Raw genomic sequence first — 22,771 nt, forward strand, 5'->3', positions numbered from 1 at the left:
CTCAGAGAGGAAGGGTGTGTGTGTCCTCCTTAACGAGAAGGAGTGCATCAGAGAGGTGATTCAAATCACTTATATAGGACCTTTCTTCCGGGTCTTTGCTTACCTTTGGATGAGTATCTCATTTCTTTTCCACACCTGACCTGTCCTTGGGCTCTTCCTGACGTGCATGTGCATCTTCTTGCCAAGAAGGATTGTAGCGCAGAGGCCTGCTGCTGCTGCTGCTAAGTCGCTTCAGTCGTGTCCGACTCTGTGCGATCCCACCGGGCTCCCCCATCCCTGGGATTCTCTAGGCAAGAATACTGGAGTGGGTTGCCATTTCCTTCTCCAGCGCATGAAAGTGAAAAGTCAAAGTGAAGTCGCTCAGTCGTGTCCGACAGCGCAGAGGCCTAGGGGGAGGTTAACACCACCTATTAAGGGGTGGCTCCGTCTACCTCCTTTTGACCCAGGAAAAGCTTTGTACGCATGGGTAGTCTGCAAAGATCTCTTTGACCTCAAAATACGAAACATGTGGTCTCTTTATTTCTATCCAAGCGGGACTCAGCTCTTCCTTGCTCCTCCTTGATATCCTTATCTTAAAGAAGCTTTAAAAAAATTTTTTTTTTTTTAGATACATGGGATATTTAGTTGGAGAAGGCAATGGCAACCCACTCCGGTACTCTTGCCTTGAAAATCCCACGGATGGAGGGAGCCTGGTAGGCTGCAGTCCAGGGGGTCGCGAAGAGTCGGACACGACTGAGCGGCTTCCTTTCACTTTTCACTTTCATGCATCGGAGAAGGAAATGGCAACCCACTCCAGTGTTCTTGCCTGGAGCATCCCAGGGACACCGGAGCCTGGTAGGCTGCCGTCTATGGGGTCGCACAGAGTCGGACACGACTGAAGCGACTTAGCAGCAGTAGCAGCAGATATTTAGCTGCAGCATGAAAACTCTTAGTTGTCCCAGGTGGGATCTAGATCCTTGACCAGGGATCCAGCTCCGGCCCCAGGCATTGGGAAGTGTGGAAACTTAGCCAGTGGACCACTAGGGAAGCCCCTGTCCTTAGTCTGGAGTATCTGTCCACAGGAGACAGATTCCAGCTGCTCAGGTGGGGCGCATGGAATTTCTGCCTCAGTGTGTCCAGGTGCAAACATTTGCAGCAAAGGGTCCCAGGTCCCAGCCTGTCTCAATAAGACAGAGGATACAGACAGGTGTTAAAATCTGTTCAGTGTCAAAACCACACCTGAAGCTGGAAATAAAATGAATGAAATTTCTGATGAATGACCCAATTTTCACGAATGGAACTGAGTTCACGGCCAGTCGTGACGCCTAATGCGTTTTACTAGACATACACACAATACTACGTCACAAAGACAACTGGATTTGAAAGGAGCCGGTTTCCCCTGGACTGCTAAATGTTCTGTTCTCCCCACTGAACGCCGTTATTTGCAAAAAGATGCACAGGTTTCAGCCGACCGCCAGACCGGGGCTGGGCAGGACAAAAGTTAGGCAGGCAGCCGAGCGCGCCGGGTCCCAAACGTAGCGGGTGGGAGAACAGGGGCGGGGGCGGACGTCGCTTCCCCAGAGGGCGCCCGGCGGCCGGTTGGTCCGGCCGGACGGCGTGGGAGGAGGGAGGCGGGGGGCTAGGGCGGGGCGTGGGCTGGAGGGATCCCCGTGACGTCACGGACGGGGCGTGTCGTATGTAGATATCCGAGCGCAGGGGCTGCTGGTCCGTCATCTGGTGCTGAAACACGATATGGTCTCCCGTGGCGTGGGAGAGAACTGAGGAGTTTTTGCTTGAAAGTGCGTGGATCCGCTGTGTGGAAGGGCCAAGAAGGCTCGGGGATGGGTGGGAGGAAAGTGAGCGTGTGTGTACGGTGTAGGGCGTGTGAGGTTGCGGTGGGGCGGAAGGCAAGCAACTCATACTTACCTGGCAGGGGAGATACCATGATCACGAAGGTGGTTTTCCCAGGGCGAGGCTTATCCATTGCACTCCGGATGTGCTGACCCCTGCGATTTCCCCAAATGTGGGAAACTCGACTGCATAATTTGTGGTAGTGGGGGACTGCGTTCGCGCTTTCCCCTGGTTTAGTCTGTGTAGAAAGACAGAAGCTAGACAGGAGGCGACGTCATAGCCAGCTGCATGTGACCGGCTTGCGGAGTTTGCGCGGTCAGTCAGGCGAAGTCAGGAGCAAGCAGATGCGTCCTAAAACTCACTGTTGCTCCGTTGTTGAGCTCGGATCCCGGAGTGAGCGCTGAGAGTACTTGCCCGTCTCCGTTCTGTAAAAGAGTGCTTGTTTTCCCGTCTCGTGGCAACAGGAGCCCTCCCAGGGCTACGCGTGGGTGCGGATGTCTGACGTACTGCTGATTTCATGGCAGGCTCGTTCATCTCGACTTGCCTGGGGGCGCAGGATCCAACCAGAGAGGCCCTTACCTGGGCCAAACACGCGAAGTCGGATGCAGGAGGCGCCCCGTGACGGACTTCTCCTCGGCCTGTCTTGTGCGAGGCTGCCACTAGCCGGTTTCGCCACCAGTGTTCTGCTTTCAGAGGCTTCATTTCTTGCGTGGTCAGCTGCCTTGCTTACTACACGCCTTAGGCATCGCTGGAGATACTGCTTACATACCATCCCACTCACCCCTTCCCACCCCAAGCAGGGCTCTTCTTCGCATTTCTGGATCCAGTTCTCTCTTCACCCCTGCCTTTTCTCTCTAGGCCTTCTCCTGTTACCTTCCCAGTCAGAAAGCAGTACCTCTGTTTCAGCCTCGATGGTGCACCTGACATGCTTCAGTAGTCTGGCAAACCAGGAAACCTCCTTAACATCCCTTCTCCTTAAATGGCAGTAGAATTCGTACCTTTCCCCACCCCCACCCCCCACCCCCCTTTTCGGTCAAAAGTGGTTTTCCTTTTCTTCCTAACTGAAAACATTGGCAGAAAACACCAGGCCAAGTTGTCGGCAGTTTAGTGGGCTATTTGCCAACCCCTTTCTCAGAAGTAAGTGTTGTGCTTACTTCTGATTCACAAAGTCCTGCTGGCAAATAGAAACCACTGGGCTAAACAGAAAAGGCAGGGCCATGGCGGGATGGACTGTCGTCCCCCTCGTGGCTGCCTCGGGGACGGCACTCCCCTCAGATCCGCTCAGCCCCAAGAAGCCTCTGAGATCGGAGGAGGTGCTGGGAGTGGGCCTGGGAGTGGGGTGATGCTTAAGGGTAGGTCCAAAGAAAACTAACCAGAAAGCACACAGGATGCAGATCGAGGATCTAGGTCATTGAAAGTGAAAGCAGAACATCCTACTCTGTCTCTCCAACAAGGGGAGGTTTCCTTGCTCACATATGAAATATCTTCAGCATTACTGATTGGGGCATAGACATAGATTACTGTGATATTGAATGGTTTGCCTCGGAAACGAACAGAGACCATTCTGTCGTTTTTGAGATTGCATCCAAGTGCTGCATTTCGGACTCTTTTATTGACTATGATGGCTACTCCATTTCTTCTAAGGGATTCTTGCCCACAGCAGTAGATACAATGCTCATCCGAGTTAAATTTACCCGCTCCAGTCCGTTTTAGTTTGCTGAGTCCTAAAATGTCAATGTTCACGCTTGCCATCTCCTGTTTGACCGCTTCCAATTTGCCTTGATTCATAGACCTAACATTCCAGGTTCCTGTGCAGTATTGCTCTTTACAGCATTGGACTTTACTTCCAACAGTAGTGACATCCACAACTGGGTGTTGTTTTTGCTTTGGGACTCAAACCCAGCCAAAACCCACGGTACCTGGTCAGGTTCTTGATGTCTCCACAGAAAGAATTCAGTGAGAGACAAAGTGATAGGTAAGAAGTAGATTTATTCAGACGCAAGAGAAGCAAGCACACTCCACAGACAGTGTGTGGGCCATGGCAGAAGAAGAGTGGGGTCGGGAAGGGTGGCATGGTTAGTTTTTATAAGCTGGGTAATTTTGTATGCTAAGGAGTGGGAGGATTATTCCAACTGTTTTTGGGAACGGGGTGGGGATTTCCAGGATTTGGGCCACCGCCCACTCCTTGGTGTTTTAACAGTGCCTTGGAACTGTCACGGCACCTCTGGATGTGTCGAGGACCAAGGTCTAGTCTTGTCTGCCATCTTGGTCCCATTTGAGTCTAAAACCGGTTTGTGTTGTGTTCTTGGGCTATGTCATTATTTCAAAAGTTGTGCCCTGCCCCTTTCCCTCCTGTTGCAGAGGGGTCAGGCTTTAAAGGTGACTTAGGTGGTGTGCCTGTGAGTTTGGTGGTGGTGTGTGCAGGGGCAACGTGCAGTATTCTGCTCTTGCTCTCAGCTTTTGAACTGTGGTGTTGGAGATGACTCTTTAGAGTCCCTTGGACAGCAAGGAGATCCAACCAGTCTATCCTAAACGAAATCAGCCCTGAATATTCTTTGGAAGGACTGATGCTGAAGCTGAAGCTCCAATACTTTGGCCACCTGATGCGAAGAACTGACTCATTTGAAAAGACCCGGATGCTGGGAATGATTGAAGGCGGGTGGAGAAGGGGGTGACAGAGGATGATATGGTTGGATGGCATCACCGACTCAATGGACATGAGTCTGAGTAAGCTCCGGGAGTTGGTGACGGACAGCGAAGCCCGGCGTGCTGCAGTCCATGGGGTCGCAAAGAGTCGGACACGACTGAGCGACTGAACCGAACGGAACTGATCCTCTTTCTGCCACCAGCTCTTCATAGATGACACTTGAACTTTTGGTCTTTTTGTATCTTGTCCATAATTTTGTCCAACTGCATACATGCAGTTGTTTTTAGTCCCTATTGTTTCTTTGCATTGTGTTGCTGGAGGAGACATTTTGATCTCGAGGACACAAGCAGTGAGTGGTGACTTGAAGCAGTGAGTGGTGGCTTGAAGCAAGATCTTTGTTCCCTGACCAGGAATTGAACCAGGGTAGCCTGTGTGAAAACCAGGAATCCTAGCCACCATTCCATCAGGAGCTAGGGCTAGAAGCACGGTTGGCCTGGCTCTTGCCTCTACTGAAAAATGAATTTCTTAAAGAGGCGACAGCTGTAAAAGTAGGTACAAAGTTTATTATCAGAGCCACAACACAAGTCAGGGAGCACGTAGATACACAGCTTATTTAAGACAGAAGTAAGGCAGAGATGCACACTCGGAAAGGGTGTGGGTGTCCTCCTTAATGAGGAGCAGTGCATCAGACAGGCGATTCAAATCACTTATATAGAGCATTTCTTCCATTTTGGCCAATTTTCTCATCTCTTTTTCCACACCTGACCTCTCCTGGGGGCCCTTCCTGACATGCATGTGAAATTTTTTGCTAAGAAGGGTTGTAGCACAGAGGCCTCCTGGGAGGTTGACACCAACAATCATGGGGTGGCTCCTCCCTCCTTTTTAACCTGGGAGGAACTTTTCTGAGCATGTGTAGTCTGTGAAGGTCTCCTGGACCTCAAGAATGCAAAATAGGTGGTCTCTATCTTCTATCCAATAAGGACTCAGCTCCTCCTTGCTCCTCCTAATATCCTTATCTTGGAGCATCTTATCTTTATACAAAATATTTATTTATTAGGCATGAAGGATCTTTAGTTGCAGCATGAAAACTCTTAGTTGTCCCATGTGGGATCTAGTTCCTTAACCAGAGATTGAACCGGAGTATGGAGTTAGTCCCTGGATCACTAGAGAAGTCCCTGCTCTTAGCCTGGAGTTAACTGTCTACAGGGGATAGATTGCAGCTGCTCACCCTGGGGCCCATCGAATTCCTGCCTCAGTGTGTCCAGGTGCAAACACTGCAGCAAAAGGTCCCAGGTCCCAGCCTGTCTCAATAAGACAGAGGATACAGACAGGTGTTAAAATCTGTTCAGTGTCAAAACCACACCTGAAGCTGGAAATAAAATGAATGAAATTTCTGATGAATGACCCAGTTTTCACGAATGGAACTGAGTTCACGGCCGGTCGTGACGCCTAATGCGTTTTACTGGACATACACACAATACTACATCACAAAGACAACTGGATTTGAAAGGAGCCGGTTTCCCCTGGACTGCTAAATGTTCTGTTCTCCCCACTGAACGCCGTTATTTGCAAAAAGATGCACAGGTTTCAGCCGACCGCCAGACCGGGGCTGGGCAGGACAAAAGTTAGGCAGGCAGCCGAGCGCGCCGGGTCCCAAACGTAGCGGGTGGGAGAACAGGGGCGGGGGGCGGACGTCGCTTCCCCCAGAGGGCGCCCGGCGGCCGGTTGGTCCGGCCGGACGGCGTGGGAGGAGGGAGGCGGGGGCTAGGGCGGGGCGTGGGCTGGAGGGATCCCCGTGACGTCACGGACGGGGCGTGTCGTATGTAGATATCCGAGCGCAGGGGCTGCTGGTCCGTCATCTGGTGCTGAAACACGATATGGTCTCCCGTGGCGTGGGAGAGAACTGAGGAGTTTTTGCTTGAAAGTGCGTGGATCCGCTGTGTGGAAGGGCCAAGAAGGCTCGGGGATGGGTGGGAGGAAAGTGAGCGTGTGTGTACGGTGTAGGGCGTGTGAGGTTGCGGTGGGGCGGAAGGCAAGCAACTCATACTTACCTGGCAGGGGAGACACCATGATCACGAAGGTGGTTTTCCCAGGGCGAGGCTTATCCATTGCACTCCGGATGTGCTGACCCCTGCGATTTCCCCAAATGTGGGAAACTCGACTGCATAATTTGTGGTAGTGGGGGACTGCGTTCGCGCTTTCCCCTGTGTTCCGTTTGTTGCAAAAGCAGACTAGGGTTATGCTCAACGTTGTGAGGTCGTACTGTATCACTGAAATAATACGTTCGTGGTTTTCGTGTGTGAGCTGACTGTTACTTCAAGAAAGTAAGCAGTCGTCTGTTTGTTCTCTGTAGTGACTGTTGAAGTAGAGTTTTTTGCTAGGGCTGGAACTTTGGTCTAAAGGTGCCCCAACGCTGTTCTTACATGACCCTTGGACGTTCAGCTGTCAACGTGTTTTCCACATGATTTTCTCAGAGTTACTGAGAAACTGCAGAGTTATCTAGGCGAACTATAGACTAAATTTTACCGATTTGTCTGATCTCCGGCAGATTTTGCGCTAGGTTTTTTAGCAGTTCTCCGTCACCCTGACGTTAGTGAAATTCACGTGTTTGAATCGGTGATGGTATAAAACTATGCTTGTTTAACTTCTATGCAGAGTACATCATGAGAAACGCTGGGCTGGAGGAAGCACAAGCCGGAATCAAGATTGCCGGGAGAAATATCGATAATCTCAGATACGCAGATGACACCACCCTTATGGCAGAGAGTGAAGAGGAACTAAAGAGCCTCTTGATGAAAGTGAAAGAGGAGAGTGAAAAAGTGGGCTTAGAAAAACTCAACAACATTCAGAAAACGAAGTTCATGGCATCTGGTCCCATCACGTCGTGGGAAATAGGTGGGGAATCAGTGGAGACAGCGTCAGGCTTTATTTTTCTGGGCTCCAAAATCACTGCAGATGGTGATTGCAGCCATGAAATTGCTTGCTCCTTGGAAGGAAAGTTATGACCAACCTAGATAGCATATTCAAAAGCAGAGACATTACTTTGCGGACTAAGATCCGTCTAGTCAAGGCTCTGGTTTTTCCAGTGGTCATGTATGGGTGTGAGAGTTGGTCTGTGAAGAAAGCTGAGCGCGGAAGAATCGATGCTTTCGAAGTGTGGTGTTGGAGAAGACTCTTGTGAGTCCCTTGGACTGCAAGGAGATCCTACCAGTCCATCCTAAAGGAGATCAGTCCCGGGTGTTCTTTGGAAGGACTGATGCTAAAGCTGAAACTCCAATGCTTTGGCCACCTCATGCGAAGAGTCGACTCATTGGAAAAGACTTGCTGGGAGGGATTGGGGGCAGGAGGAGAAGGGGACGACAGAGGATGAGATGGCTGGATGGCATCACCGACTCGATGGACATGAGTTTGAGTGAACTGCGGGAGCTGGTGATGGACAGGGAGGCCTGGCGTGCTGCAGTTCGCGGGGTCGCAAAGAGTCGGACACGACTGAGCGACTGAACTGAACTGAGCATTAGGGCTTTTCCCCAGTAAACCAGTTGTAGGCATCAGGTGGCCAAACTATTGAAGCTTCAGCATCAGTTCTGGCAACAAATGTTCAGGACTGATTTCCTTTAGGATTGATTGGTTTGATCTCTTGTAATCGGGACAGTGGTGATTTTTTTTTTTTTTTAGTGCCTTTTTTTTTTTTTTTTTTTTGGCTACGGGTGTTACTGTTGATTGTCGTGTTCTAATGCTGTGAGCGACTTTGTGCACGTACTTACTTGGTAATATGATATGATGTTGGTGTGGTTTAGTCACCAAGTCATTCCCGACTCTACGTTATTGCCAGGAGATAAGTTCTTCTTCATACACATCCTCTGAACTTTACCTTTTTACCTTTCTTGCTTCCATTTTGATTGCACTTTCCGTGTCACCTTAGAGTTTACACAGTTTGAGTTTTTAAAACATGTATCCTAGGGGCACCCTCCTGCTACTGCTAAGTCACTTCAGTCGTGTCCGACTCTGTGCGACCCCATAGACGGCAGCCCACCAGGCTCCCCCGTCTCTGGGGTTCTCCAGGCAAGAACACTGGAGTGGGTTACCATTTCCTTCTCCAGTGCATGAAAGTGAAAAGTGAAAGGGAAGTCGCTCAGTCGTATCCGACTCTTAGCGACCCCATGGACTACAGCCTACCAGGCTCCTTCGTTCATAGGATTTTCCAGGCAAGAGTACTGGAGTGGGGTGCCCTTGCCTTCTCCGAGGGGCACCCTGGTGTGTTCTTAATAACAGAGACTTGCAATAGATTAGATTCAACAGTTTTTGCTGGGTACCTGAGCCCACGCTTTCCAGGTCCTAATGGAGAACTGAAGCCCACAAAGAAGAGCCAGATAGAAACTGCCTCAGTCTCTTATTGCTTTTAAACTCCCGACCCTAAAAATAGAAGTGTCCTTCTATAGCTGTGTGTCAAAGAACAAAACAGTTACCTGGCCCAAGAGCTGTGAAACAGTAAGAGGACCTCTGGTAGGAAGTATGAATTGCTGCGAGTCTGTCTGTACCAGCAGATAAAGTACCTTTGTGAGCGGTAACAGTGCTGGAGACCTCCGGAGCTCTTCCAGGGTCCAAACGAATATGACAACCACTTCTATTTCTCCTTTCCAAATCTCAGCTAGTATCTACAACCCTGCTTTAAAGTCTGCTAAATCCAACATCTGAGACATCTTGGAGTTGTCTTTTCTTTTTTTTTTTTCTTTTCTTTTTAAAACTATGTGTTGAACAGGTAGCATTTTTCTGTTTCTTTGCATGTTTCACTTTTGTTTACTGGACTCTTTGAATGATACATTCTAGATACTCTGGATTCTGGTATCTTCTCCAAAATGTATCAACTTTTGTTCTACTAAGCAATTTGATCACTGGCCAATGACTTTGAACTTGGGTACGGCTGGATTTATGGATTGTGTTGGTAGATCTGTGGAAATCCAAAGCCCTCCTTGATGTGACTCAACCTCCAAACACTGCTAACCTTGTCAGGTCTTAGTTTTACACTTATGGGGGGAGGATCAAGAGTAGGCCTTACACCAGGGTATGGTCTTTCCTCCTAAAACAGTCTTTCTGGAGTATCAGCTGAATGCTCAGGGTGATACAGAGTTAACAAGGCCTGAATTCCTGCGTTGCCAGCAGAGACTTCTAAAAGCTCTGTTCTGGTTTTCATCCCAATAGCATCTGTCGTCCCATAAGCCTCGCATAAGCACTCCACCCGTGAGCAGCCTAGCACTCAGCAAATGACTGGCAGGAGACCCAATATAGACTTTTGAAAACTAGCCTGTAAACTGTTCTCTCCTTTCTGGTTCTCTACAGATTCTAGTTGTTTCAGTTGCCCTCTGACCTCTGCCTTAGCTTTGTGTGAGCACCATGCTCTGCTGGAATTCCAGCTTGCTGTACCACCATCGGGTCATTTCCACAACTCTCTCTCAGGCACTCACAGCCTTGCACTGCCTCTGTCCAGTGTGTATAACCAGGTGCTTCACACATTTTGCCCATTTTTATGGTTGTTTAAGGCAAGAAGCAGCACTAGCTGGAATCAAGATTGCCAGGAGAAATATCAATAACCTCAGATATGCAGATGACACCACCCTTATGGCAGAAAGCGAAGAAGAAATAGCCTCTTGATGAAAGTGAAAGAGGAGAGTGAAAAAGTTACTTAAAGCTCAACATTCAGAAAACTAAGATCACGGCATCCGGTCCCATCACTTCATGGCAGATAGACGGGGGAACAGTGCAAACAGTGGCTGACTTTATTTTGGGGGGGCTCCAAAATCACTGCAGATGGTGACTGCAGCCATGACATTAAAAGACGCTTACTCCTTGGAAGGAAAGTTATGACCAACCTAGACAGCATATTAAAAAGCAGAGACATTATTTTGCCAACGAAGGTCTGTCTAGTCAAGGCTATGGTTTCTCCACTAGTCATGTATGGATGTGAGAGTTGGACTATAAAGAAAGCTGAGCGCCGAGGAATTGATGCTTTTGAACTGTGCTGTTGGAGAAGACTCTTGAGAATCCCTTGGACCGCAAGGAGATCCAACCAGTCCATCCTAAAGGAGATCAGTCCTGGGTGTTCATTGGAAGGACTGATGTTGAAGCTGAAACTCCAATGCTTTGGCCACCTGATGCGAAGAGCTGACTCATTGGAAGAGACCCTGATGCTGGGAAAGACTGAGGGCAGGAGGAGGAGGGGACGACAGAGGATGAGATGACTTGTTGGCATCACCAACTCAATGGACATGAGTTTGGGTAAACCCCGGGAGTTCGTGCTGGACAGGGAAGCCTGGCGTGCTCCGGTTCATGGTTCTGCATATCTGAGGTTACTGATCTTTCTCCTGGCAATTTTGATTCCAGCTTGTGCTTCATCCAGCCAGCATTTTGCATGATGCACTCTGCGTATAAGTTAAATAAGCAGGGTGACAATATACAGCCTTGAGGTACTCCTTTCCCAATTTGGAACCAGTCTGTTTTTCCGCGTCCTGTTCTGTTGCTTCTTGACCTGCATGCAGATTTCTCAGGAGGCAGGTCAGGTGGTCTGGTATTCCCATCTCTTGAAGAATTTTCCGCAGTTTGTTGTTTTCCACACAGTTAAAGACTTTGGAGTAGTCAAGAAAGCAGAAGTAGATGTTTTTCTGGAACTCTGTTCTCTATGATCCAATACATGTTGGCAATTTGAACTCTGCTTCCTCTACTTTTTCTAAATCCAGTTTGAACATCTCATATTTCTTGGTTCATGTACTGTTGAAGCCTGAGTTGGAGAATTTTGAGCATTACTTTGCTAGTGTGTGAGATGAGTGCAATTGTCCAGTAGTTTGAACATTCTTTGGTATTGCCTTTCTTTGGGACTGGAATGAAAACAGAGCTTTTCAAGTCCTGTGGCCACTGCCGAGTTTTCCAAATTTGCTGACATATTGAGTGCAGCACTTTAACAGCATCATCTTCTAGGATATGAAATAGTTCAGCTGGAATTCCATCACTTCCACTAGCTTTGTTCCTAGTGATGCTTCCTAAGGCCTACTTGACTTTGTACTCTAGGATGTCTGACTCTAGGTGAGTGATCATATCGTTGTGGTTTTCTGGGTCATGAAGATCTCTTTTGAACAGTTCTTCTGTGTATTCTTCCCACCTCTCCTCAATATCTTCTGCTTCTGTTAGGTCGATACTATTTCTGTCCTGGTGATCTAGAACTGGTGGTCTAGTGGATAGGATTTGGTGATTTCATAGCTGTGGCTGGGGTTTAGTTCCTGCACTCATAGGAGTTATCCTCTTTCTACCAAGATTGGAATTGTCTTTTGCTTCAAGGTCCAATGCAGAAGAGCTTCTGCACTGTGTTTCTGAATGCTACTAAGTCAGGGCCTAGGGGTCCTTGACCTCAGGCTGACTGTTAGAGGTGAGATACCATGAACAGCCTGGGATGGTCAGCTAGCATCCCCACTCTTTTCTCCTGGCATGTTACAAACCCAGAGTCTTACAGAGTTTTCATCCAAGGAGAATCTGGAACTCGAGTTTCAAAAAATTCATTAAAAACAAAAACCTTTTGTAGTATACTATAAAGTTGCAAGAATACTAATATCGTATATTTTGTACCTAAGTGCACAGTTACCATTTTCCCACATTTGCTATCACACTGTCTCCTCATATAAGAATTATGACACCACTTGATAGTAACTTGCCGATACCTTGGGATTGCTTCTTTCCTTTGGCGTCCCTCTCAAAGTTAACTTCTGTAGGACACGATTTCGAAGATCAGGGATAGCTTTGTCCTCTGGAAGAGGACCCTCTTGCCCCTTCAGGAACCTGGAATCCATTCTCTTTAGGATGCATAGAGGCTACAGGCAGTGTTTTATTTGACTATTTCCCAAGTGCAGGCCAGTGTTGCCCCTTGATTGTAGGAACCTTTCTAGGCTTCCATCTCCCTCCCTCCACAGCACCGGGTGCCCTCTGGCCCCTTGCTGGTTGCCTTGGTCAGCAGTGGCGTCTTCGGTTAATCTGAGCAGTAGATTCGCCTCATGTTCCTGGTCAGTCGCTCAGTCCTGTCTGACTCTTTGGGACCTCTGGACCATAGCCCATCAGGCTCCTCTATCCATGGGACTTCCACGCTCCTTTGCTAGAAACCCATCGAGGCAGTGCAGCTGTCCCCTTGGCTCTTGCCTGGCTCCCTGTGCCCTGCAGGGAGCAGAAAGTGTTCTGTCAGGACACAGAGGGAAGAATCCTTCCCTGTGCTTGGAGGAAGAGAGAAGCAGATGGGAAACATGTCAAAGGGAGGGGGAGTATCCTCAAGAGCTTTCCAGAACTATTGTGTGATTGCTGTCCGGTGGGGTGCTGCCCCAGGATAATAAAGCTTAGTCTTGTGTTGTTCTGGTCTTGACCCAGTCCCAGGTCCAGTCTGAATTCAAGCACAGAGGCATCCTGCTTTACCACACATATTCTGCCTCTCTCCAAAGTGGGGTAGTGATCCACCTTCTATTTCCAGGACTTAAGTGGATAGAAACCATGTGGGTTTGTTTTCTTTTCCTTGAACTTTCTGTTTTGCTGAAATGTAACTCAGGAATATAAAAAAGGTTTAGCTTTAGATAAATTAGTGCTCTCCATTCTAGGTACAAGAAAAAAAAAGCAAATTGATAATAAGGATGAAAATCAAAATACTTTTAACACTCTGGAGAGTTCTAATAATTGGTATATAATTAATTGCATAGAAAATGTTTGTCGTGTATAATACCAGAGATGACTCCTTGTATGCATCACACTGGTTTAATAATTTTGGTCTAAAAACTACTTCATGTTGACTTTCAGATTTTCTAACAATGTGGAAAATATTGGTGGCATAGTATTCTAGTTTTTACAAGTCTTGGATTGATTTTCTATTTAAAATCCTTATGAAAGTGAGGTACTTAAATTTCCTATGTTGGTTTTAGTTTCCCTTAAGCAAATTTGAATTCCAAAAAGTATTTACATTTATAAAATTTAAAATTATGTGTCCAGTATATTAAATATACCACATAATATCTTTGCAATGAAGATTCTTATAATTCTAGAAATCATAGGGCCTTAATTATTCCACTTAAAATTTAGGAGTAAGTGTTTTAAGTATCATCTAATATGTGATTCCAACTTGCATTTCTCTGTTACAGTTCAGCTCAATTTGTGATTTTAAGATCTATTGTTAACTTTAAGTTCTTTGATGTTAAATTGGCTTAATTATTATACAATCTTTGTCTGAAAAACTTCTAATTAAGGTAGAAATAATAAAATACTGTTTTAATATAATGCTGCCTCATATTTTTATAGATTATAGAATGGTCATAGGTTAACAGATTAAGAGAATGTATTTAAATCTTGATTCTTGGTTACTTGCCTTGTAGATCTCAAGTCACTCATTTTCACATGCTATGAAATTCTTATTTTACTCACTGCTGGGGCCGTTAGGCCCTGGAAGGTGGATGAACCTAGAAAGGACATGACAGATTGTGCTCCGACTGTGATTGTGCGTGTGTGTGTGTGTGTGATTCTTCTTTTGATGCCTCCCAGTATGAGTGCAGCAAGGACTGGGACCTTGACTTTGCCCCTGATACAGTGGTTTTCCTGGAGAGGGGCCTGGTACTTGGTGAGTACTTGCTTATTGAAGGAATCCTAATGCACAGTCCCAGAAAACTGACAAGGAGGAGAGAAAGTGGGCAATATCCACAGCAGCTTAGAGTATAAGGGACAGAGAGAAACAGAAGGGCACACACTGCAAGAGGGAGAGAGAGAGGCAGACAGAAATGTCCTAGAACCTAGAGACATCCTAGACTGAATACAGAAAATCCAAAGAGCTCCTGTTTCCTCATGAGCTTCAACAGAGGAATCAGTGGAAGGTGAACCAATAACTCTATAAGGATCCAGTTTTGCACACGATGTATCATCAGGTGCAGGATTCTGTCAGTTGCAACAATTTGTCTCAAATGAGATAATTTTTGCAGATTTAGCCATGTACTGTCAAGGTGTCTTATGAAGACAGTCATGGCCATGCAAATGATATTGGGGGGAGACCCCTCATTAGCTTGTGTGCATTCCACCAAAGCAAAAATGCAACTTATAAAGGAAAGGGAAGAGAATAAATGTCTGGGACCAGTGGATTTTGTTTTGTTTTCTCTTTAATCAATAAGCTGCTCTGCAAGAAGCTTTCCAGAGTTATTGTGACTGGTTTCTCATGGACTCAATTATGTAGGTCATCACTGAAAACAATTATAGTTATTGAAATACTTTCCAAACTTCTTGGAAATTTAGCTGCTGAACATGTGCAATATAGTATCTCTGGGTAATGCCCACATTGTCCTTCCATTGTACCTCCCATTAAGCTGAGTTAGTAGGTCACTACTTCCCTTGTCAGAATAATAGATCTATATATAGAAAGTTTGTTGTGATGGCAAAACCATGAAGAAAAAGACTCATATCTTGAGTTGGGAAAATACATTGGAATATAAATTAGTACAACTATTGAATAAAATTAAGAACATAAAGAGATGCCTTCAGTTTCTGGCAAAGGTGCAGTGTCAGGAATCAGACTTAAATCTGATTTAAATCCTCCTGCCTAAATTTCACTCTCCCCTTTTTCACCACTCCCAAAGGAAAAAAAGAAAAAAAACATAAGACATGAAATACTGGTTTCCAAGACACTGAAAATCAGGCAGCAAAGGAGAGAAGCCTTGAGAGATGAGAAACAAACAAGATGAGTTCTGCCACTGGGCCCAGCTTACTGCTTTCAGAGAATTCCCAGGCAGGGCACCAGAAGAGGGTTCTGAGGTCAACTCCTTGGACTGTGAAAATGAAGCTGAGTCTTGGTGGAGAGTAAGGCATCTAGAGTTCACAGGACAAAGATTCAGTTATTCTTATTTGCAAAGCAGAAGTAGAGACACAGATGTAGAAAATAAATGTTTGGGTATCAAAGGGTAAAGGGGGGCTAGTATTGGAAGATTGGAATTTACATATATATACTATTGATACGATTATAAAATAGATACCTAATGAGAATCCAGTGTATAGTATAGGAAACTCTTGATGTTCCATGGTTACCTAAATGGGAAGGAAGTCCTAAAAAGAGGGGATATGTGTATATGTATAGCTGACTCCCTTTGCTGTATAGTAGAAACTAACATAACATCATAAAGCAACTATTTGCCAATAAAAGTAAATAATAAAAAAGAAATATTTTTTTTTAAAAAAGGTCCAGTGATAAGAGAGAGAGTGAGTTGGGGAGAGAGAGAGAATCCAGGGATATGAAAGGGTTTCACTCATTACTCAGCAGAGTAATGATCAGTTTTGTTCAGTCGTTCAGTCATGTCCGACTCTTTGTGACCCCATGAATTGCAGCACACCAGGCCTCCCTGTCCATCACCAACTCCCAGAGTTCATTCAGACTCACGTCCATTGAGTCAGTGATGCCATCCAGCCATCTCATCCTCTGTCGTCCCCTTCTCCTCCTGCCCCCAATGTCTCCCAGCATCAGAGTCTTTTCCAGTGAGTCAACTCTTCGCATGAGGTGGCCCAAGTACTGGAGTTTCAGCTTTAGCATCATTCCTTCCAAAGAAATCCCAGGGCTGATCTCCTGCAGAATGGACTGGTTGGATCTCCTTGCAGTCCAAGGGACTCTCAACAGTCTTCTCCAACACCACAGTTCTAAAGCATCAATTCTTCGGTGCTCAGCTTTCTTCACAGTCCAACTCTCACATCCATACATGACTACTGGAAAAACCATAGCCTTGACTAGACGGACCTTTGTTGGCAAAGTAATATCTCTGCTTTTCAATATGCTGTCTAGGTTGGTCATAACTTTTCTTCCAAGGAGTAAGCATCTTTTAATTCCATGGCTGCAACCACCATCTGCAGTGATTTTGGAGCCCCCAAAAAATAAAGTCTGACACTGTTTCCACTGTTTCCCCATTTATTTCCCATGAAGTGATGGGACTGGATGCCATGATCTTCATTTTCTGAATGTTGAGCTTCAAGCCCACTTTTTCACTCTCCTCTTTCACTTTCATCAAGAGGCTTTTGAGTTCCTCTTCACTTTCTGCCATAAGGGTGGTGTCATGTGCATTTCTGAGGTTATTGATATTTTTCCCGGCAATCTTGATTCCAGCTTGTGCTTCATACAGCCCAGCGTTTCTCATGATGTACTCTGCATAGAAGTTAAATAAGCAGGGTGACAGTATACAGCCTTGACATACTCCTTTTCCTATTTGGAACCAGTCTGTTGTTCCATGTCCAGTTCTAACTGTTGCTTCCTGACCTGCATACAAATTTCTTAAGAGGTAGGTCAGGTGGTCTGGAATTCCCATCTCTCTCAGAATTTTCCACAGTTTACTGTGATCCACACAGTCAAAGGCTTTGGCATAGTCAATAAATGATCAGGGTATGGTTATGACGAAAGTACCTATGACCAAGGAAAGAAACTTTTAAAAAGATCCTGGAACAACGCCTGGTGCTCATACAGGACAAACACTTGTATTCAATACCCCCAGACAGACTGGACTACTTGTAGTTCATTGACCATTGGTCAGGAAACACTTTTTACAGTGATGGGAATAATTAGCACTAGACTGACCTACCTAAAAAATCAGGAAAACAAGATTCACAAGAATCTAACCATTTACAAGTCACTCAAATGTACCCCAGAGTAAAACTTAAGAAGATTTAGAAAAATATCAAAATAGCCAGTGTCCAGAAAGGGAAATTTTGATCATGTCTGGCCTCCTACCAAAGAATGACAATCATGCAAAGAGGCAGGAAAACAACAGATAGGGAAGAAGTCTCCTAATGAATGAATGAATCAATTAATCAACCCAAACTGAACCAGAACTGACACGATATAAAAATCAGCAGAGAAGACTTTAAACAGTTAATGTGACTGTGTGCATATGTCCCAAAAGTTAATTAGAACCATGGAATATACAAAAATGGCCAAAAATCAAACTTCAGAGATGAAAACTATAACATCCAAGACAATCAGATTGAATAGCAGATTAGACATTGAAAAAAAAAAAAAGCAAGATTAGGGAACACAAAGTCAAGGACAGTTGTTTCCAAAAGAAATTCATGCCAAAATAGAATTTTTAAATGAAAACAGACAAGGCTGTGGTCCTAGTGTGATTAGATTGACTAGTTTTCTGTGATTATGGTTTCAGTGTGTCTGCCCTCTGATGCCCTCTTGCAACACCTACTGTCTTACTTGGGGTACTCAAGTTCCAGAAAAACATATATTTCTGCTTTATTGACTATGCCAAAGCCTTTGACTGTGTGGATCACAATAAACTGTGGAAAATTCTGAGAGAGATCAGAATATCAGACCACCTGACCTGCCTCTTGAGAAACCTATATGCAGGTCAGGAAGCAACAGTTGGAACTGGACATGGAACAACAGACTGGTTCCAAATAGGAAAAGGAGTATGTCAAGGCTGTATACTGTCACCTTGCTTATTTAACTTCTATGCAGAGTACATCATGAGAAACGCTGGGCTGTATGAAGCACAAGCTGGAATCAAGATTGCCCGGAGAAATATCAATAACCTCAGAAATGCACATGACACCACCCTTATGGCAGAAAGTGAAGAGGAACTCAAAAGCCTCTTGATGAAAGTGAAAGAGGAGAGTGAAAAAGTGGGCTTGAAGCTTAACATTCAGAAAACGAAGATCATGGCATCTGGTCCCATCACTTCATGGGAAATAGATGGGGAAACAGTGGAAACAGTGTCAGACTTTATTTTGGGGGTCTCCAAAGTCACTGCAGATGGTGACTGCAGCCATGAAATTACAAGACACTTACTCCTTGGAAGAAAAGTTATGACCAACCTAGACAGCATATTGAAAAGCAGAGACATTACTTTGCTGACTAAGGTCTGTCTAGTCAAGGCTATGGCTTTTCCAGTGGTCATGTATGGATGTGAAAGTTGGACTGTGAAGAAAGCTGAGTGCTGAAGAATTGATGCTTTTGAACTGTGGTGTTGGAGGAGACTCTTGAGAGTCCCTTGGACTGCAAGGAGATCCAACCAGTCCATTCTGAAGGAGATCAGCCCTGGGTGTTCTTTGGAAGGAATGATGCTAAAGCTGAAACTCCAGTACTTTGGCCACCTCATACGAAGAGCTGACTCATTGGAAAAGACCCTGATGCTGGGAGGGATTTGGGGGCAGGAGGAGAAGGGGATGACAGAGGATGAGATGGCTGGATGGCATCACTGACTCGATGGACGTGAGTCTGAGTGAACTCTGGGAGTTGGTGATGGACAGGGAGGCCTGGCGTGCTGCGGTTCATGGGGTCACAAAGAGTTGGAGACGACTGACTGACTGAACTGAACTGAACTGAATGAAAACAGTGTCACTTAATGGTAGGGCAACATTAAAAGAGGTGATACATAGGTGATTAATGTTTCTGAAAATACCCAGGGACAAGAAATAGTTTTTGGAGGAACAATGTCAGATAATTCCAATTGTAGTAAAGATTATAAGCCCGCCAATCCAAGGAACCAAATGAACAAATGAGCACAACAGTATGAAAAAACCATGTCTAGTCACATCATAATTAAAGTGCTCAAAGCCTTTGAAAAAGAATACAATCCCCAAGAGACCAGAGGAAGAAGACCAGTATCTACAGAAGCAAAAATAAAGATACCAGGTTTCTCATCATAAGCATGTAAGTGAGGGACTTCCTTGATGGTCCTTGCTGTTGGTTGGATCCTTGGTTGGGGAGCTAAGATCCCACATGCCTCCTGGCAAAAAAAAAAAAAAAAAAAGAAAAAAAGAAAAAGAAACAGAAACAATATTGTAACACATTCCACAAAGATTTAAAAAAGAGAGAAGCATAGAAGTGATAAGACAGTGGAGCAACCTCTTTAAAGTACTGAAGCCTAAAAAAGTCAAGGTGGAATTCTATCACTATCCACCCACAAAAAGTCTTTCAAAATGAAGGTGAATAATGACCTTTACAGACATACAAATGGTGAAAGACTTCATCACCAACAGACCCACATTTCAAGTAATGTTACAGTAGCCCTCCAAGAAGAACACCACCAGGTGGAAATTTAGATGTACATACAGTTCAGTTCAGTTCAGTTGCTCAGTTGTGTCCGACTCTTTGCGACCCCATGAACCGTAGCACGCCAGGCCTCCCTGTCCATCACAAACTCTGGAGTTCACTCAGACTCACGTCCATCGAGTCAGTGATGCCATCCAGCCAGCTCATCCTCTGTCGTCCCCTTCTCCTCCTGCCCCTAATCCCTCCCAGCATCAGAGTCTTTTCCAGTGAGTCAACTCTTCCCATGAGGTGGCCAAAGTCCTGGAGTTTCAGCTTTAGCATCATTCCTTCCAAAGAAATCCCAGGGCTGATCTCCTTCAGAATGGACTGGTTGGATCTCCTTGTAGTCCAAGGGACTCTCAAGAGTCTTCTCCAATACCACAGTTCAAAAGCATCAATTCTTCAGCGCTCAGCCTTCTTCACAGTCCAACTCTCACATCCATACATGACCACAGGAAAAACCAAAGCCTTGACTAGACGGACCTTAGTCGGCAAAGTAATGTCTCTGCTTTTGAATATGCTATCTAGGTTGGTCATAACTTTTCTTCCAAGGAGTAAGCGTCTTTTAATTTCATGGCTGCAATCACCTTCTGCAGTGATTTTGGAGCCCCCAAAATAAAAGTCTGACACTGTTTCCACTGTTTCCCCATCTATTTCCCATGAAGTGATGGGACCAGATGCCATGATCTTCATTTTTCTGAATGTTGAGCTTTAAGTAAGTTTGACTCTCCTCTTTCACTTTCATCAAGAGGCTTTTTAGCTCCTCTCCACTTTCTGCCATAAGGGTGGTGTCATCTGCATATCTGAGGTTATTGATATTTCTCCGGGCAATCTTGATTCCAGCTTGTGTTTCTTCCAGTCCGGTGTTTCTCATGATGTACTCTGCATAGAAGTTAAATAAGCAGGGTGACAATACACAGCTTTGATGTACTCCTTTTCCTATTTGCAACCAGTCTGTTGTTCCATGTCCAGTTCTAACTGTTGCTTCCTGACCTGCATACAGATTTGGGAATGAAGGAAAAGAGAGACGGCATCTGCCTGGGAAAAATACAAGATTTTTAACTTAAATCTCTTTGGAAATATGGGAGAAATGTTTAAAAAGAACGGTGAGTTGTGGGGTTTATAACATGCACCGTGAAGGAGGAACGTGAAGAGATACAATTAGCTGCTCGTTGCACTCATTCTCGGAGCTGGAGGGTGGTTGTAAAAGGCTTTTTTGGCCTTTCCCAGAAAGGATGCGAAGAGTAGAAATAACCACGAAGTCTTTGAGTACTTACAGGTGCGCACAGGCAAGGAGTCCCTGTGTAGGTTTCAACTACCGAACCTTTTGCTTAGCAACCAAACGCACGAACCGAATCCGCCACAGAGATAGGCGTACGTCAGGTCCTTCTCATCCCCAAGGATGAGCGATCACTCCTTCCACGCCAGGCGGAGCCACCCGCCTTTCCCGGGAGAGCGGCGCCGGATCCAAGCCTCAGACAACCGGAGAAGCCGTGGGCAAGCCGGGCGTCGGGGGATTCAGAAGGCAAAAGTGCAGCCGAGCGTTCCCGCCGCAGAAGCAGCGCCCCGGAGATGCCCCGGGCCTGAGCCGAGGAGGCCCCAGGGAAGCTGAACGCCGGGTGGTCTCGTAATGTTTCTTTCGTTTCTTTGCTCCGCCTTCACCCTGCCGTCTGTGCCGCCGGCGCTGCCCTCGCTCCTATCGGCCGCGGTCGGTGGGGCAAGAGCTGGAACCAGCTGGTGGGGAAGGTCGGTAAGGGACAAACGCGAAAAGCCAGGAAAGAAGCTGGCGAGGTGGGAACGAAGACAACCCGACTTCCCAGAAAAAGCGTGCCAGATCTGGGGAGGTGAGAATTGGTTTTCGGTTTGGTTTCGTTTTCTCATCCTGTATCAGGATTGAGAGGAAGAGAGGGAAAACCAGGGATTGGAGATGAAAGAGAGAAAAAGAATACCTACAGTTTCCAAGAATAAAGCAGCGTAATGATTGGAATCATTTTAAGTCAAATAACACAGATCAAAGCTCATTGTTATAGCTTTGAGTGTGGCGCGCCGTGATCGTATAGTGGTTAGTACTCTGCGTTGTGGCCGCAGCAACCTCGGTTCGAATCCGAGTCACGGCATTAGAGTTACACTTGGTGTCTGTTTCCTTTTTTTCTAAAACCCGGTAATGGTCTACAGTGGGTTCTCTGCAATGTGACCAATTCTATCCAAAAAGGAAATTATTAAGATGTGTAATCACAGAACAAGATGCACAAATGAACAGCTATTTGATGTGAAATAATTACCAGGATCAAGATGTAGAAAATTTTTATTAGCCAAGTATGGATGATACATTGTGATACATGGATGAGGCCCTTCAATACATTTTCCAGGTAATGCCTATCCATCCCCTGCTACTCTAAGCTATTCTGATGGCCACTCCACAGTTTAAGCTTGTCCTTTCTTCAAACTCACCTAAATGAATATACACATTTTACTATCTAGGGATCATCAAGCAGCAATTCTGAAGTCGAGTTTCCCAGTAGTAAGGAAATCATAGAGTTCAGCACCACACGAAGGCAACGGACAAGCCTTTGCCCTGGTTTAAGCCCCTTCAAGATCACGGTATCTCTGCTGCCAGGTACCCCATGAGCCATCATCTTTCTTCAGGGTCACTCTCCTCCCCTTCACCCTTACCAAATCCCTCTCTGCAAAGTAATTCTAGCAAAGATCTCCCAATCTTTCTGCTCCTCCCCACACAGGCAGAGCACACACGCTCACCCTCCAGATTGACTGCCTTTCAGCAGCTCTTCCAGACCCCCCCACACCCACAACCGCTGTGCTGTCTTTCACTGCTGCCTCTGCAGGCTTGGTCCACATCCCCCACCCCTCATCTACCACCCCCACTCCCTCGCTCACCTCTTGCCCTACAGTGAACATAACATTTGTCCTAACAGGTCTTCTGAGCAAGTGTCCAAGGGAAAAGGGAAAATGTGCCCACTGCCTGGTAGAGACCACAGGGATTCCAAAGAGCAGCAGCTGGAGAGTCAGGGTATGTATCTGGATCACCCGGAGATGCCCCAGGCCTGAGCATTGATATTCTGGTGTTGATTTTTACAGGAACTGTCTGCTTATGTCACCAATAACAGGTTTTTCCTTGTGGTAATGAGACAAATTGGAGATTCCAATTACTCAGGGAAATGAATGTGAATGAATAGATTGAAAGAGAGTATTGTAAAAATATATTCCAC

At 45.9% G+C, this 22,771-nt stretch overlaps 2 long non-coding RNA genes and 3 other non-coding genes across 5 annotated transcripts in view; all 5 read left to right on the forward strand.

Moving 5' to 3' along the window:
- The first annotated feature begins 1,897 nt into the window (after positions 1–1,897).
- Positions 1,898–2,061, forward strand: LOC114111391 (U1 spliceosomal RNA). Its single transcript, XR_003587456.1, has one exon. It is a non-coding gene; the product is annotated as a U1 spliceosomal RNA (small nuclear RNA).
- A 4,241-nt stretch (positions 2,062–6,302) lies between these two features.
- LOC132658131 (uncharacterized) lies at positions 6,303–15,412 on the forward strand. The gene is made up of 2 exons (XR_009597255.1): positions 6,303–6,401; positions 7,133–15,412. It is a non-coding gene; the product is annotated as an uncharacterized LOC132658131 (long non-coding RNA).
- LOC114111395 (U1 spliceosomal RNA) lies at positions 6,521–6,684 on the forward strand. Its single transcript, XR_003587457.2, has one exon. It is a non-coding gene; the product is annotated as a U1 spliceosomal RNA (small nuclear RNA).
- A 6,177-nt stretch (positions 15,413–21,589) lies between the features above and the next one.
- On the forward strand, positions 21,590–21,661 carry TRNAH-GUG (transfer RNA histidin (anticodon GUG)). Its single transcript has one exon. It is a non-coding gene; the product is annotated as a tRNA-His (tRNA).
- Positions 21,662–22,262: 601 nt separating this feature from the next.
- Positions 22,263–22,771, forward strand: part of LOC121820199 (uncharacterized) — a 46,806-nt gene continuing 46,297 nt past the window's right edge. Inside the window, exon 1 of the long non-coding RNA XR_009600087.1 lies at positions 22,263–22,572. This is a non-coding gene — a long non-coding RNA (uncharacterized LOC121820199). The remainder of the gene's footprint in view (positions 22,573–22,771) is intronic.

This window comes from Ovis aries, chromosome 1 (genome assembly GCF_016772045.2).
Source record: "Ovis aries strain OAR_USU_Benz2616 breed Rambouillet chromosome 1, ARS-UI_Ramb_v3.0, whole genome shotgun sequence".
Taxonomy (NCBI): domain Eukaryota; kingdom Metazoa; phylum Chordata; class Mammalia; order Artiodactyla; family Bovidae; genus Ovis; species Ovis aries.